The sequence below is a fragment of the Ooceraea biroi genome, chromosome 4, assembly GCF_003672135.1.
Source record: "Ooceraea biroi isolate clonal line C1 chromosome 4, Obir_v5.4, whole genome shotgun sequence".
Classification (NCBI taxonomy): domain Eukaryota; kingdom Metazoa; phylum Arthropoda; class Insecta; order Hymenoptera; family Formicidae; genus Ooceraea; species Ooceraea biroi.
In genome coordinates, this window is record NC_039509.1 from 9,097,570 (window position 1) to 9,110,131 (window position 12,562).

Sequence of the window (12,562 nt, forward strand, 5' to 3'; positions counted from 1 at the left end):
TGAATACGCGGCGTGTGGTAGGACTTCCCAATTAAGTGCCGATAATGTATCCTTAACAGTTTTTGCCACATATGGTCGAGCATTATCGTGCAACAAAATCACTTTGCGTTTTCGTTGCGCTATTAGTGGACGTTTCTGGCTCAAAGCACGATTCAGATCGTTTAATTGTTGCTGATAAGCTCAGCAGTGACGGTTTGATTCGGTTTTAATAATTCATAATACACAACACCTTTCATGTCCCACCACATATACAAATGCACAATAACACCATACTTCCGTGGATGTTGCGTTTCGGAGTTGATGTCGATGATTGGCCTGGACTTATCCATGACTTTCTACACTTAGGATTATCATAGTAGATCCAGTTTTCGTCTCCAGTTATAATTTGATATAAAAACTGCTTCTTTTTGTGCCGAGAAAGCAATGAAGTGCAAATGGTTAGTCGATTTTGAATTGCCAATTCCGATAATTCATGTGGAACCCATTTGCCTTCTTTTTGAATCTTCCCCATTGCGTGTAAACGATCTGAAACGTTTGATTTGCCAACATTTAATGCTTCAGCTAGTTCTTGAAGCGTTTGAGCTGAGTTTTCATCCAGTAATGCCTGCAGTTCAGCATCTTCGAATTTTTTTGGTTGACCGGAACGTTCTTTGTCTTTCAAATCAAAATCATCACGCCGAAATCGCCGATACCAGTACTCGCATGTTTTAATCGATGGAGCAGACTCAGAATATGTTTCTGAGATAAATCGGTGAGCTTCGGCAGCCGTTTTCTTCGAATCGAAGCAATAAAGCAGTAAATGACGAAAATGCTCTTTACTACGCTCCATTTTCGATCGCACAAAAAGTGTGGTTATGTTACACGAATGCGATGCCATGTGTCACATTATTTGTAGCTATGTTCAAGTTGTACAATGACGTACCAACTTCAAAATATCGCTAATAGATTTGTAGCTATACCCATCTATATTAATCCCTCAAAACTAACCGGAACACCTAATATACAGGGTGTCCCAGAATTCGCGGATACGGAATGCACAGTATGATTGTCTGTACCAATAGAAACAAGTTTTTCCTCTGGCAAAATTACGTCTGAACACTACTTTTTAAACAATAGCAATTTTAAGCTAAGCAATGAGCGCTCTGGGTTACGCGTGAATCAGGAGCGGCACGCGTACGGTGTTCATGGCGCATGAGAGCGTCTACGCTATTTTACTATTTCACGAAAGATTTTGTAAGAACAATGTATGAAATCTAAATATCGCTATTTTGATTATAACTTACGTAATAAGAGAACATTTTTTAATCAATATCATTGAAGTAAAGACTGAAAGTAAAATAAATAAATTAGATAATATTTTAGTGAATAATTTTGTGAATAATTGTTCTAACGTTTTAAAAATGTTTGTGGCCCTGAAAAGGGCCGATTACATATTTTAGAGCATATGCTCGAAATGCAGGCCTTCCATTTGTATACACAAAATCTTATCCGCAGAGCAAATATGTGTATACAAATGGAAGGCCTGCATTTCGAGCATATGCTCTAAAATATGTAATCGGCCCTTTTCAGGGCCACAAACATTTTTAAAACGTTAGAACAATTATTCACAAAATTATTCACTAAAATATTATCTAATTTATTTATTTTACTTTCAGTCTTTACTTCAATGATATTGATTAAAAAATGTTCTCTTATTACGTAAGTTATAATCAAAATAGCGATATTTAGATTTCATACATTGTTCTTACAAAATCTTTCGTGAAATAGTAAAATAGCGTAGACGCTCTCATGCGCCATGAACACCGTACGCGTGCCGCTCCTGATTCACGCGTAACCCAGAGCGCTCATTGCTTAGCTTAAAATTGCTATTGTTTAAAAAGTAGTGTTCAGACGTAATTTTGCCAGAGGAAAAACTTGTTTCTATTGGTACAGACAATCATACTGTGCATTCCGTATCCGCGAATTCTGGGACATCCTGTATATACAGGGTGGGGCAATAACTATTACCACCTTAAATATCTTCGAATTTATAAGGTCCAGAGGAAAATTTATGTAATCAAAATTATACGGTACGAAGGGGGTTAACATACGGCGATAATAATTTTTGTCCTGGTGGAGGCGCTTCTAAGATATCAAGGTCACCTTCATTTTTTTTAATAGGTTCGGTATGTTTTTTTTCCATAATTTTATAGAGGAGCTTAAAACAAGTACGGAACTCATAACACAAAATTATTGAACAAGATTAAATGTAAATGAAAACGATAAAAAATACATTTTTATATTAAATAAAATTTACGTTTAAAAGATGTACGAAATGACGCTTTATTAGTATGTTTTGTCGGAATGTTTTGATTTTGACATTCCTCATAAATGAGGATCAACTTGTTCTTCAAACGGATACATCGATGAAAATAAATAGTGACGTAAACTTATTTCAATGAAAACAAAGACCCTTTGAAGGCCATCTTAATAAAAGCACACCTGTATGATCATCAGGTACAATAGGAAACTGTGCAGAATATCCAACTTCATTGTCCGATGAAGTTTCAGTAGATGAAACATCTTGTGCATTATTTATACTAATAAAAGATGTATTTGTTTTTTTATATATTTTTTTATCGAGATTAGAAACATTCTTTCCTTTGTTTGTTATTTCACATGTAGGTAATTGCGGAGTCATGCGTTTATTAACATCTTTTTCTAAAACAGATTTATTTTTTATTTCATTTGTAAAATACGTAGAATGGATCATCTTTCGTGAGCAGATAGAAATCTGCTCGAGCTAAATTGAATGAAAGTTTTGTAATTTTGTAATTTTTTCAATGTAATGCATATATTTATTTGCAGATTCTTAAAATTAATTTCTCAATAAATAATAAATTAATTATTGCAAAAATCATAGTTAAAGGATCATAGTTAGATATAGTATAGATATAGTAAAAATCATAGTTAGAGGATTGCTTTACTTATTTTAACTCGTTTTCTCTGTGTGTGTGTGTGTGTGTGTGTGTGTGTGTGTGTGTGTGTGTGTGTGTGTGTGTGTGTGTGTGTGTGTGTGTGTGTGTGTACATACATACATATATACAAACAAAATATTTTCTTTAATATGAATTTAAAAAACTTACTTTTGTTGTCAGAATCAGGTAGAACAGGAACATTTGCTGAATGTACTTCATCATCCGATGGGCTTTCATTAATTAACGCCTCTTGTGATTCGTTTGTATCATAAAGATATTTTTTCTTTTTCCGAATTCTTTTTGCTTCAATATCTGATGTCAAATCTGATGTGTCTTCTGCTATACTTGCCTTTTCTCTTGCTTTTATTAAGTATCTATAATAAAAGATACAACTATATGTGAAAACTTATTATAAAAGAAAGAGAAATAAAACAAAAAACTAAACATTTTATGACAAATTAAATTTTTATTTTTGCGGTGTCATTTTCTACCAGTAAGTGTTATCTATTGCTTATTTTTATTTTTATTTCCGTGTCTTTATTAATTTAATTTTGATATTTTTAGAAAATGACATATAATTTGTAACACACTTGATAAGGACCACGAATGGTGGTCGAAACGTTGTGTGCTTAATTTTTGAATAAAGATAGCCAGTTTTGGTCGTTGGAAGAAGAAGTCTTATTAATTTTGCTCTGGCGGCATAATCTAAATATATTGATTAAATTTTTATATCAAATATCACTTACCATAAGTACATTCATTTCCCAATTTTCGAATTTTAAATAATGGCCATGAACCAAATACTGGTTTCTCACATACAGCGACAGCGTGAATTAATTTTTTGCCCCTGTATGGTGGCCAATGACACAAATCATCCAGCAGCCATGCTACTGGTACAGCTTCGACTAAATCTTCTTCTATAAAATGTACTACGGTCCACTCCATTGGGCAAAGTATTGTTTGACTATTTTATATTCTTTCTGTATATTTTATAATCTATATTCTCATTGTTAACACAATGTATGAAGAAGAGGAAGCACAACATAAGTATTATTAGTATGTGGCAAAATTATCATTTTGTTTGCAATATCTTCTATTAATGACATTGATAATTCTCCGAGCACATGTACTAAAAATATATCTAACATTGAAGATTGAAAAGGTTCAGAAATAAAACTTGTTACATTGATAAATTTTTTTCCAATGAAGTAGTACTTATTATCTTTTATAGCAAAATTTTCTATTAATACAATACTCTTATCTTTTAAATAACAGCAATTATCTCCAAAATGTGTACTGAAAGATATATTATTAATAATCAACTTTTTAAATTGAGCAGAAAAATGTTCCGTAGGTAAAGGTCCTACATGATGTTCTTGTACCATTTGCAATTTTATTTCTTTTGATGGTTTAGTTATTAGTATATTTTGAGATTCATGAATACGATTAACAAGTTGCGCTAATGGATCATGAGATGTTCGGATTAATCGTTTTAAATATTGCATATAATTTTCAAAAGGAAACGCACTGTAAAGATCTAAAGGTCCAAAAACTCTACAGTTATCAACAACATGAATTAATTCATGTACATTGTGTGAAATGTATTCTGTTCCATAAATGACTTTAAATTGCTTTACAAAATATTTTAATAATGAGTGTGCGTATTCTAAATACTTTGTATACAAATTAGCATTAATTAAAATTCTAATAGCAATGTGTAAAGAAATAAAATGTAAATATTTTTCAGATGATAAGATATTTTTTAAAACAATTGGACCACAGTATAATAAAAATAATCTGCATTCAGTTGCTTTCCAGCGTGCAACATCATCTAAAGATCGAGTCTTTCGTACAAAATCCGATGGAATGCAAGATCTTATTTCAATGAGATAACTTGAAATATGTTGTACGTTTGTTTTTGATAATCTATGTGAAATAGGTCTAGAAAGCCATATATTTATTAATTTTTTTACTACACCAAGACATATCAAATGCATGTAGTCTAGAGGAAAACTTTTTACCATGTTAATGGAAGGTATTATTTCTAAAATTGATGCTCCTGTATGATGTTCAGGTTGCATTCTATTACGGAAATTTTCATCCGTTCTCTCACAATAATCTATTTTAGGATAACACACTCTGGCTTTTATATATTTTCCTTTTTGCATGCACTTAGTACATGCAAAAAATCCAGTGTGGCTTTTGCAAAAAGTAATGAGTGCTTTTGCTGGGGCATCACAAATAAATGCTTTAATTGCAAATGGTATAGTACGATTATTATAAGTAAAACCATCTTTTGATAACTTTATAGCTTCTTCTGTAAAGTCTTGTAAAAACATATTGACATTATTCGGTTTTTTATAACCGTGATATATTCCTATAACAGATACATATCAAGGATATTCAGATATTGAGCATAATATCGGATATATCTGACTATTGGAACTTTTGCTGAGAGGCAAACCATCAATATTAATAAATAAATTTATTTCCTTTGGTCGTTTCTCTAACAAATTAAGTAAATTTTCAACAGCGAATTGAATTCCCATATGTACATACTTGCAAGAATCTACAGATTTGTAGACTATATGTTGAGGAGTACAAAGTAAAGTTCTGGGGTCTTGAGGCAAAGAAATATTTGTTTCTGATTTTAATAAACTTAATAAACTTCGTAAAGCGTTATGTGAAATATTGTAAGATATTGTCCATGATCGTAGTCCATTAATAAAATTATTATTTTGATGTACATTTTGATGTTCTATATTCTGCTGTGATATTGGAATATCACTTTCAATAATATTATCAGAGTTATCAGAGGATTGGCTATATAAGTCATGTAAAATATTAAAGCTATCTTTACAATTAAAATTGTCTGTTTTATTATAGGTAGTACTACATTGGAAATCTATATTTTTTGTTATTAAATCGTTATTAGTTATACAGTCATCTTTAGAATTATCACAATTTTCCTGCGATAATGTTAAACATGTTGTGGTTCCTCGTTTGACATTTCTATAAAAAGTTGCTTTACTACGTTTCATTATTCTCTTTACTTTAAAATACAGACTCCGTAATATAATGTATTGCTCGTAATAAAATGTATTTCGACTCGACTAAACCTAAAAAACCAAATGAGTGCAGACAAGGTTAGAAAATTTATCATTAAGCCGACATATAATGTGAGAAAATGATAATATTTATTAGTTTTACTAAGAAATTTTCTTATTAATTTTAATCTAAACTTACCTTTGGATTAATAGTACTTGAACACTTGCAAAATGAATACTATATACGAACACGTAAAATAATTTAATTGCCGCCAATTTGTATGGTAATTCGCCAGTGTTCCACGTGAAAGTGAAACGAAAAAGAGATTAGGTTATGAGTTGGTATTTCCTGTGCTTTCTGAACGCCATCTACATTTTCAATACATTTAAATATTCTGTGAACATTTATAGAATATGTAAAGGATATATTCGTATTGCTGATATTTGAAATGTTGTGGGCAGATTTATAGACTATTCTTTATAAACAAGGATATTCTACAAATGTGTATGGATGATTTCTTTGAGAATATTCTCAAAGAAGTATATTCGAAGCTATATAGAATATTCATAGAATATTATGTTATCTGGGACGACAGAGTATATTTTAGCTTTAAATCAGAAATAGGTTTAGGTTAGGTTAGGTTATATTTTCCGAAACTGGCGCCCCGGACATATAAGTTCGTTTTTCAGCTCGCTTCGCGGGAGGGCGGGGGGTGGGGCATCGCTTATTTCTGATTTAAAGCTAAAATTCCATCAAATATATTCTTTCGTAAACGTATATGGTATCGTAAAATTATGCTCTATTCATAAACCTTTTTGTTAATAACTTTTTAACAAACAATGAGCGCCGGCTAAAACCTTTTGAAGGTCACTCAGGAGGGTGACCTTAACAACATATGCCAAGGTCAAGGTCATAGGAGATATGCTTCCCCTTTTCTTAAGGTTTATCCAAATTAGTTTAATGTTTGGAAGTTTTTGTTGAGTAATGTTTCCAATTCGTTATTCTCCATCTTTGGACCAGAACGTAGTTTATCGATGACATCGTAATGATCTAACCTAATAAACCTTTTTTAAACCACTTCTTACAGATAGGAAGCAGATGCAATATTCTCTCTACGATTCTTACAAATCAGATCTTTTAGATCTAAATCTTTTAGATGTTGCAGTAATTTTGCTTCGATTAAAGTGATAAAGCATGCAATGACGAAGATGAACTTTATTTAGTTCCATCTTTAATCGCGTTAAATGTGACATTTTGTTTGGAGCTATGAATTGTCAACTATCAATTTTGATCAAGTATGGCCAACATTTAAAAACTAAAAAATAACTTAAAGGAAAAACTTATTAAGGCATGCGAACTATAAATTTGAGATTTTTAAACAACGATATAAACGCACATTATTGAATTTAGAGATTAAAGACGTTAATCAGAACTTGACATTTTTACGTAGGAAGATTAGAGACATTGAAATGGAACCATTATTGTGTTTACCTGTGGATTTGGTGAGGTCGTTTTTTAGATTGAATCACAACAGAATTTTGAAGCATAACAGGAATACAAAGTTAAAGTTAATAAAGAAATTCGACGTACGTTTTAAAAACAGAACCCATGTAGAATTTTCTTAAATAATGACAGAAGCAACTGGATTGTTAACATTAGTAATAAGAGTATTCCTGACGAAATACTAAACTTTCTTAGCTTAGGTGATGGATTTGCGTTACCAGTTGGTAGTTTTAACAAACATGACCGTGTGAACGTAGTTTTAAATGTAATCAAGAATTTTGAATGGAGATGCCTCAAATTATCGAATGATATGATTGACTCAACTCGGAGCTCTATTGTTAATTTATTACAAAAAGTTTTAAATTATGGATATCATATTTGTTACACAGATAATTATATTTCTAAAACTTTCGTAAAAGATTCATAAAAGAGAACGATGATGTGATGGTGACGAAGGCTGATAAAGATGCTGTTACAGTTATTATGGATAAATCTGCTTACATGAGTCAAATGACAGACATACTAAATGACGAAGATACTTACAAATTACTTGACAAGGATCCACTTAAACGGTTAACCAACAGTATCAATGTACTTATTAAATCCTGGCTTAACCTTGGACTTATTGATGAACGCACGTACAAACATTTACATATTACTAATGGTAATTTACCTAGATGCTATGGTTTACCTAATGGCAAATTCGATTGGATGCACTAGTGCGCACTGAGTGTGCTTGTCGCGTAGATGCGTGCATACATAAAGCGATTTTCGTCATGCATGACAGCTTGACTGGTCTATTCGGACACATACACGCTCACGTACACACACGTATAAATTTCAATCTCCATTGCCCATTCGATCGGTCACTCTCTCGTATTCTCTCATTATTTATAGAACAAAAGATACACTCGAATCCGTCAGTCTCGAACGGTTGTTAGCATCACCAAGGAATCGTCAATAAACAGATTTCCAAGGAACAGTTCAGTTCATCTTGAACCTTTAAGGTGTATATATCGAGAGTACGTGTCCGAATAAGTCGCGACCCAGAGTCAAGGCTCCAGGCGTTGTCGCACACCAGTCCGCAGGTGATACAGGGCGAAGGCCCCTAAGCGCTATAATTACCCCGAAGTATACGATCTCAGCCGACCGAGAAAAAGACAGTTGCTGTACTGATACACAATAAATGTGCGTGATACGAAATCACAGCGTGGATATGAAATATTATTGACGCTGTTATACGACAGTGCCTCCTTTCGGTATTTAGTGTTCGGTTGGTAGTGCACTGAAAACGTGTGCTAATACAAATGTATTCGATTAGATTGCTCTAGCCTAATTTAGTGCTACTTCTATGTTGGGTCAGTCAAGTAATTGCTCCTAGGTCATAGGTCAGCGCAAATAGTCGCACTCAAAACTATATGCATTTCGAGAACGTGCACCTAGTAACAAAAAGTTGCCACTGGCACGGAGCGAGTGTACATCAACCGAATTCGCCATAAGATTCATAAAGCTGGTTACCCGTTACGTATCATTGTCTCGACTATTAGGAGTCCATTGTACAATATATCGTACTTTTTTCATAAAATTCTATCTGAGTCCATTCCGAAGCTAGCTTCTTACATATTGGATAGTTGGACATTTGTCAAGAAAATCCAAAATATAGAGATTGAGCCTTCTGAGTCATTGATATCGTTGGATGTCACTGCTCTTTTTACAAATATTCTTAAGGATCTCGTTAAGAAGGGTATTGAAAAAAGATGGAATGTGATTAGTGTTAATACTAAATTTCATTTGCAACAGTTTTTATATGCCATAGACCTAATTTTGAGCTCAACCAGTTTTACTTTTAACGGACAATTCTTTGAACAGACTTTTGGATGTCCTATGGGCTCCCCTTTGTCATCTTAGCCGACATAGTTATGGATGATCTTGAGACATATTGTATTGAGGCGCTTAATTTTGATATTAAGGTTTTCTACAGATATGTCGATGATATTTTCACCATACTTTCTAACAGTAAAATTGACGATGTACTTAGGATTTTCAATGATTATCACCATAGATTAAACTTCACATTTGAGATAGAGCACAACAACTCTATTAATTTCTTAGACACCACGGTAATCAGAGAGAATGGTAAATTGATAACCAACTGGTATCGTAAACCTACGTTTTCGGGCCATTACACTAATTATTTTTCCAACCACCCGCTACAATATAAGATTAATGTTATCACAGGTTTAGTTGATAGGGCTATACATTTATCTCACAAGAGATTTCATATGTTTAATATTGAATTGGTACGCTCCATTTTATTAAATAACTGTTATCCTTTAGATTTCATTGACAAACAGATTACGAAACGACTTAAAGAGATTCATTACAAAGACGTTGCTTGCAGAAATAATCATGTTGGATATAATGACGTTGCTTGCAGAATTGACCCTGATACTAGATACAATTTTATTACCATTCCTTATGTAAAAGATTTATGTGACAATATCAGACGATTGTTAAGACACTATCAGCTGAATACTGTATATACTGTTTCCAATAAACTTGATATTATTGTAAAGCGTGGCAAGGATGCGACCGTTAACGGCCTAAAAACTGGAATTGTATATAAAATTAATTGTTTGCACTGTGACGCCTGTTATATTGGACAGACCAAACGACATTTAAACACGCGTATAAGGGAACATATGTCAGATATTAAAAAGCATGACAGCAATCACTCTGTGGTCCGTAAACATAGACTTTTAACTAACCACGATTTTAACTGGCAAAATGTTAATATTTTGCACCATGAGAGTCATCTTAGGAGAAGAGAGATTGCCGAAATGTTCTTTATTAAAAGACACACTAACTCGATAAATTTACAAAGAGATACTGATAATCTACCTGTTGTTTACGACACACTTCTCAAAAACACAAATAGCATTACCTCGTGCTTGCCACTTGTTTGCTAGCTTCAGTGATGTGAGAATGTATTGTTGGTCATGAACATCTGTTGTGCGTTATCTTAAAAGTTATTTTTAGTCAGTAAGTCACATAATGTATTTATTTTTGTTTTTGTACGTTTATTTCTTTTAAGTTTCCTTGTAATTGTTCACAGCAAATGACTTAAGATTTTATATTGAAAGTTGATACACTTGATAAGGGTCGAATCGTCGGCCGAAACGTTGTGTACGTAACATCAATAAAATTTTGCCAGATTGGTTGGAAGGAAGGATTGTTATTATTATATTTTGCCTGGCGATATAAACTTAGCTACTTAAAAAATTATTAAATTAATTATTAAGTTGCTATAGCCATCTATTTGAGACCTTACGAATTTTGCAAGTACCTATAATATATATTTAATTGAATATAATGGAAATGAATTAATATAATTGAAATATAAGTGTTTATATTATATACGAGGGCGGTCCAAAAAGTAATGAGACAAATGCTAAAAAATACAAAAAATTTTTAATCTAAATTCACATGTTTCTCTTCAAAATAATTCCCATTAAGTGCAACTTTTCCCAGCGTTATCTACTTTTAGAAGACGAAATTCATCTTTGGAAAGTTGTTTGCATTGCGCCACCTACTTTTACAACTTCTTTTACATTCTCGCTAAACTTTCGTCCTTTAATCTTCTTTTTGACTTCTAGTAACAACCAAAAGTTATGATGCCAAATTCGGGCTGTACAGAGGATGAGGAATGTGTTAATTTTCTTAGCCTTTAAAAATTGGGAGACAGCTTGCGCGACATGTGGCTGCACGTTATCGTGGTGCAACAGAATTTCTTCAATTTTTTTATTCGAATAAATTGCACGTTTTCTTGTTCGCGATTGATCTGCGATTGTCTCGTGATAGTCTTGCGTTTGCTAGGCGCGCCACCCGTGGTGAAATCTTGAAAATCCGCGCATTGCGATCGCGATGATCTAATTAATCTAAATTTCTAAATTCTAAACCTCTAATTTAGAGAATTCTCCTTCAGAAATTATATGAAAAAGTCATTAGCGATCTATAGAATATGTTTATGTATTATAATACAGTAGATATATAATAATATTACATAATATATAAAGTATATAAAGCACAACAATTTTGAATAAAACAATAATAATGATAAAGATACAATAGAAATAACATTATTTTGTTCTTTATTGCTATTGTGTATCATTATTTTTTATTTTATTGTGTCATAAAAGTTTAATAACAATGAAGATAACTATCATTAAAGTCAACGAATCGTATACGTTTCGATCTGATTATTATAAATGTAAGTTACAATGTAATAAGTATTATGCATTGACATACGAGGTATGTCCGGAAAGTAATGAGACTGATTTTTTTTAAAAATCGTGTATTGAAAAAAATTACAAATTAATATTATCTCCCTCAAAGTATGACCCTTGGGAGCGCACACACCGCTCCCAACGATTCTTCCATTCGTTGTAGCAATGAATGAAGTCATTTTCCGTCAGGCTGTTTAGGGCGTCGGTCACGGCTTTCTGAATATTCTCAATGGTCCTGAAATGTTTTCCCTTCAAGTGAGATTTCAACTTCGGGAAGAGAAAAAAGTCGCACGGGGCCAAGTCCGGGCTGTAAGGTGGGTGGGGGAGAACGGTAATTGATTTTCCATTGAGAAACTCTCTCACAAGCAAAGACGTGTGACTTGGAGCGTTGTCGTGATGGAGGATCCATGATTGTGCGATTTCACGACGCACACGCACAACCCTTTTTCTCAACCGTTCCAAAACGTCCCGATAAAACGCTTGATTAACAGTTTGGCCCTGTGGTACGAATTCCTTGTGGATGATTCCACGACAATCAAAGAAAACAATCAGCATCGTTTTGATTTTTGATTTGCTCATTCGAGTTTTTTTGGGACGAGGTGATTGACTTGTGTGCCATTCAGCACTTTGCCTTTTTGTTTCGGGGTCATACTCAAACGCCCATGTTTCATCTCCTGTGATCACTTTTCCGAGGAAATCGGGTTCATTCGTCAAACGGTCCAACATTTCCTGGCTTGTGAGCAAACGGTGTTCCATCTGATCAGCGCC

The 12,562-nt window shown here is 33.1% G+C and overlaps 1 protein-coding gene across 2 annotated transcripts in view; it reads right to left on the reverse strand.

The window, feature by feature from the left end:
- LOC105283067 (protein ALP1-like) overlaps positions 1 to 6,724 on the reverse strand; it is a 58,302-nt gene extending 51,578 nt beyond the window's left edge. Inside the window, exons 1-2 of one of the 2 annotated variants that reach the window (XM_026969036.1) lie at positions 3,704 to 6,724; positions 3,126 to 3,331 (exon numbers count right to left, since the gene is read on the reverse strand). The gene's annotated coding sequence lies outside the window, so the exon portion shown is untranslated. Of the gene's footprint in view, positions 1 to 3,125; positions 3,332 to 3,703 lie in introns of those variants that run through there. The other variant, XR_003406448.1, reaches the window with a different exon arrangement.
- Positions 6,725 to 12,562: the final 5,838 nt, after the last annotated feature.